General features: G+C 39.2%; 1 long non-coding RNA gene across 1 annotated transcript; it reads left to right on the forward strand.

Moving 5' to 3' along the window:
- The first annotated feature begins 1,347 nt into the window (after positions 1 to 1,347).
- On the forward strand, positions 1,348 to 2,795 carry LOC115362492 (uncharacterized). The gene is made up of 3 exons (XR_003928494.1): positions 1,348 to 1,438; positions 1,596 to 1,633; positions 2,693 to 2,795. It is a non-coding gene; the product is annotated as an uncharacterized LOC115362492 (long non-coding RNA).
- The last annotated feature ends 2,545 nt before the right edge of the window (positions 2,796 to 5,340 follow it).

Raw genomic sequence — 5,340 nt, forward strand, 5'->3', positions numbered from 1 at the left:
ATTTCTCTTATGCTTATAATAGATTAATCTCTTGAGGATTTGAGCAACTTCCAGTGATCTCATTCTCCTTCTGGGCTCAATAAACTCAACTCAGCTTTATTTATATAGCGCCTTTCATACAAACAAAATGTGTTTCATATGGCAAGATTAACAGAAAACGGAAATAAAATAAAAATAAAACCAACAGACAACAATAAAAACGTATGATAGACTAAAAATTACAACAATAAAAACTATAAAATGTTAAAAAACAAATAAGTAAAAGTCAGTCACATAAATTAAGAATAAAATAAAAATAAATAAACACAAGGGGAAAAATGATAAACATGAAAAGCCAGAGATCAAACTGAAAAACTAAGGCTGAGACATTACTTCAAAATAAAAGCCAGATGGAAAAGATCGGTCTTTAGTTTCCTTTCAAAAATACCAAGTCAATAAAGTATTTCTGATTTTGAGATTAGTTAATAATCTCAAAATTGAGATTAAACAAACAGAGTGACATCATGTTCACATATCGAAAACAACATGTCAGTTTTGCATTTTTTAAATTTTTTTTTTAACCCTTGTGGCCTCCCACAGCATCGAGGCGCGCACCACCTGGAGGAACCACATCCACCTGTGTCAGACCAAAACTTTTTACGTCACCATCAGCGACCTGAGGAGCCACCACAGCGGGAGCTACTGCTGCGAAGCCGGGGGAGGACGGGAGCGACAGCAGGTTCTCCTCCGGGTTCTCGACGGTGAGTTCTGTCTCAGATGTGGCTCCATAAAACCCAGAGTCCTGTCAGGCTGAACGTCCGGTCGCTGTAAATGAAAGCTGATGCAAAAGAATCTCCAAAGCTATTCACTAAGGCTGCAGACTAATTTTACACCCTTTAACTGTTGCTGTGTCTTAAAGGAGCAGTTCACCAAAAAGCTTTCTACTTTGTATCATTTACCCGCCCCAAGTTGTATCAAATGTTTCACGAAGAAGTCTTTAATCTCTAATCGAAGCTTCTAAAAACGGTATAGTTATTTCTTTGAGAATGCATTGAAACATCAATATATGATGTATTTTTCGAATATTAAGTTTTCCTTTAAGCTTAATTTATTGCAGTTTTTGTAGAAATCTTCAAAACTTACCAAAACCAAGTGAAAGGCTTATTTCCATCTTTGTGATTTTGGTCTTCTGACGTCTCCGTGTTTCCCTTCATCGTCACGACAACCAGAGGCCGAGGAGAGCAGACACAAAGGTGAGGAGGAGGTCGCACAGTCAATTAGTCAGTTAATCACTCAGTAAATCGATAATCATCTATCTGTCTGTCTGTCTATCTGTCTGTCTGTCTGTCTGTATTTTACATAGTTGCATATACGTCGGTGATTGCGATGCTGGTTGCCATAGTTGCGGTGTTTGCACTTAACATCTTTCTGCTCAGTAGAAGAATAAGTGGCATGCGAGGTAATGCGCGCGCACACACACACACACACATACACACACACACAGATATTAAAGTCACAGTATTGTTGACCTGGTACTTAAATGTTGAGCTTGTTAAATGTTGTTTAAATGTGATGCTGTACAGTAATTCTGTGTTAATGTTGTGTTTTCCCCACAGAGCCTCAAGATCATCAAGATGAAAAAGAGGCTTCACAGGTGTGGCATGTGTTATTTCTATGTTTTATTTGAAAAGTTAAAACTAATTACCAGCGGCTGCAGAAATCGGGTAAATGAAGTTCTGCTTGGTCTCACTTGGAAGTGCTGCGGTTCTTCATGACTTTGCTCCAGTATTTGTGATAAAAGTCAGTGAAACTCTTCAAATACTGACACCTGTTCCAGATGTTCCAGATGTCTGAATCAAACCGAGCCTCACTCAAGTGCTAAAGGTTTAACAGTTAACCTAAAATACAATATACAATATTCAGTAAAAAAATGCAAGATATTCCCATGTTCAAGTCCAAATCTCCATGCACAGCCTCGGATCGGGTGCTGGTAGGTCTATAGAATCATCAAAGTGAGTAACAGGCTACCGCACACCGACTTTACTTAGTTTTTTATATCAAAGGAACAATGTGTTTCGCCTGTAGCATCATCAGGTTCGCTCAGGTATGGTCTGAGCTCACACAGGTGTGACTAAATCATAAACACAGGTGATTCACAAAAAAACAAAAAAAACAAAAAAAATAAACTAAGTAAAGTCAACACGGTGTGCGGTAGCCTGTTACTCACTTTTATGATTCTACAAGATATTCCCACTTCCCACTTGTGATTTGGTGAGGTTTCCAGTCTGTCTCCAGCATCATGGGGCTGGACGGGGGCTCGTTTGTGGGTCTGAAAGTTTACATTTTGAACAATTTGGTGCGATTCACAGCCTCAAAGGTTGAAAAGCTTCATTTGGAACTATTTCTTGTAAAAAAAAAAAAAAAAAAAAAAAAAAATCACTGATATTTGTCTAAGCTGAAGGAGTAGAAGTCAGAAGTGGATTAGGAGCTGCCAAAATCTCTACTATGGAATGATGACAGGTTACAAAAGCCTGTCCTGTGTCACCTGTGGCTCGTGTGACTTTTTGTTTCCAAGCCCCGGTGCAACATGAACATCAACAAACCAAACCCAAAAAAAAGGCACAAAGTTAAAGAGTTTCTCTGTCTGGAACCAACAGAAACAAGTTCTTTGTCCCAAATGTGTGACACGTCGGTTGTGCTGTCGCCTCTGCAGGCTGGTATCTATGACGACTGCAGGGCGGCTTCAGACTCGACCTACCAAACCCTGAACACGGCCACCATGGAGCCGGAGCACACCTACGCTGCTGTCTCCACAACACACACACAAAGATAGAAACACAGACAGGCAGATCAAGATGACTTCATCTGCTTTTACATGATGACATAATTTATTTTCAGTTTGGTTATTTACTCCTCTTTCATATTGTGATTTCCCTTCTTAGACAGTTTGCTTAAAAAAACAAACACCCTGTCTACACTTGGGCCTGGTCTGATATGTTATCACACTCCAAACAGAGATACACGTCTGCGTCTCCCTCTGACGCTGTTGTGTGTTTTCACCGTCCGCTGAAAATCACCATCATGGTTTGGAAATTGTCCCGTCTGGCTTCAGAGACGGAGCAGCAGGAAAAAGGTTCATTTGCAGTTAAATACATAGAGGTTTCATAGTGTAAAACCAGCTTTATATGCATTTTGTATTCATTTGGTTTGATGCAGCCATTTGTTCAGCAGGCACACCAAAAAAAAAAAAAATTGAAAAAAAAAAATTGAAAAAAAAAATTGAAAAAAAAAAAGTATAATTCAGTATAATTTTATTTTTTATGCTAAAGGTCAAAAAGTTGCACAGGGCACATGCTCGCTCAGTTTGAATGGGCGTGGTGTTAAACCTTGCTGATGCTGAACTGGGTACTTTTGAGCTGCTGCCACCTAGTGTCTCATCGTCGTTATTGCATGAATGTTTCTGATAGCGCTGCAGAAGACTGTGGCCGCACTGTGGTGCTCCCCTTTCAAAATAAGAGGAAATTTATGCTGTAGTGTGAGGATTCTGTTGGAATAAATGTGCCCAGAGAGAATAAATCACTTAAACAAATGAACCAATAAGCAACAAGTGTCTACAAGGTTTTTTTTTTTTTTTTTCAATGAAACTTGCATGCGGGCATTCCATTGTAAACTGCTTGTGTGCACTGTCAGTGTCTTATATTCAAAATTATACTCAAAAAAGAAAAAGAAATACATACAGCATCATTTTTGGACAAATATTTTCTCTGTTCATTTCTAGTCACTGATTCATTTATTTACCTCGTGCTCTGTTTTTGGTTACCTTGGCACTGCTGCTAACGAGATTTCTCTTAGAAATGTTTCCCTGATGGTCAAATAAAAGGTTTGAATAAATTAATAATAATAATAAAAAAAAAACTCGACACCATGCTGTGAGTGCACACAATGCAAATTTATTTCATATTTGTGTTACACACAGTACATTTTGATATCTAATGTAGAACAGGTGATATATGTAACAAATCTGCGATTGAAATCAATCAATTAAACTTCAACTGCACATCAGTGCATTACAGGCGACTGTTGAAATGTTCAAAGTGGATTTAGAGGCTAATGCACAGCAAAACAACTGCACAAGCAAAAAACAAAAACAAACAAACAAAAAAAACCCAAACAGTTAAACAGTAAAATGTCAATGAAATAAAATAGATAAACCATTAAAACAAATACTAATAACGACAATCAAATAAGTAGCCTATAAATGACATGGAAGCCAGACTGAACTGATGGGTTTTTAGTTTCACACTTAAAACGATCAGTATTTCCAGCTCCTCTAAATATGCTAAATATGATAAATGAACAAACAGAAGAGCAGAGCTTGAGTGGACAGACAGGAAAGTTTCTAACGTGGCTTCCACTGGGCAGCAGCGAGAGGAGAGGACGCCGTCATGCAGCTGCACGGACCGAATATCGACAAGCTGTTTGTTTGTTGCCATGAAGCATAACAACTGATATTTTTGCAGATTTCTAACTTGAAATTACAACTGTGACTTCAACGGTCAACTCATAAAAGCTTGAAGACACGATTACTCCAGTTCAGATTCGATGACGAGAGCGATGCTCTCACTGTTTATCTCTGGTAATGTCCACTGAAATGATGCAGTTGCCATGGTAACACATCAGCTTTCTGGGGGTGCATTCAGGCCAAACGTGAAGTGAATTTTTGTGGACTCATGCCAATGCACAAATGATGCAAATTTCCTTTTTTTCCCCCCCGCATCATTTCAGACGCACAAATTCACGAGTCTTTGCTTTGACTCTGTATGTAACTGTGCTGCGTGAAAAACAGATCTCTCTCTCTCTCCGCGACAACACCGTCCAAAGCTCTTCAGCGGATGTTGTCAGAGCAGCAGCCAAGCAGAAGCCAGGAGAAACCTTTTCTGTTCACTCAAACCGCATCCCAAAGTGCCATATGAAACCACATGACATGTAAACCATAAAATGTGTAATAAATAATGTAATAAATTTCACTAAAAGTCTGCATACACAGATGATAGCATTATTACAACTATCACTGACCCTCCTCGTCAAACTTCCACCACCAAATGGACTCGAATCGGCAGAAATGTTCATGTCAGGCCGATACCGACATTTAATTTTAAAGCCGATATCAGCTGATGTTATCGTGCGTTCCTAGTTTTTGCTGCTATAAACACAGCTGCTAGAATTAAGACCATCACTACCTGTAGTACACCCAGGCATACAGTGCGGCTGGCTCCTCCTGTCCTTATTGTTTCTGGGTGCAGGTACACCCGACGGAGAGCTTGTAGTTACATCTGCACTGCACCTCGGTGCTGTTGCTGT

This window comes from Myripristis murdjan, chromosome 7, assembly GCF_902150065.1.
Source record: "Myripristis murdjan chromosome 7, fMyrMur1.1, whole genome shotgun sequence".
In the NCBI taxonomy this organism is placed as follows: domain Eukaryota; kingdom Metazoa; phylum Chordata; class Actinopteri; order Holocentriformes; family Holocentridae; genus Myripristis; species Myripristis murdjan.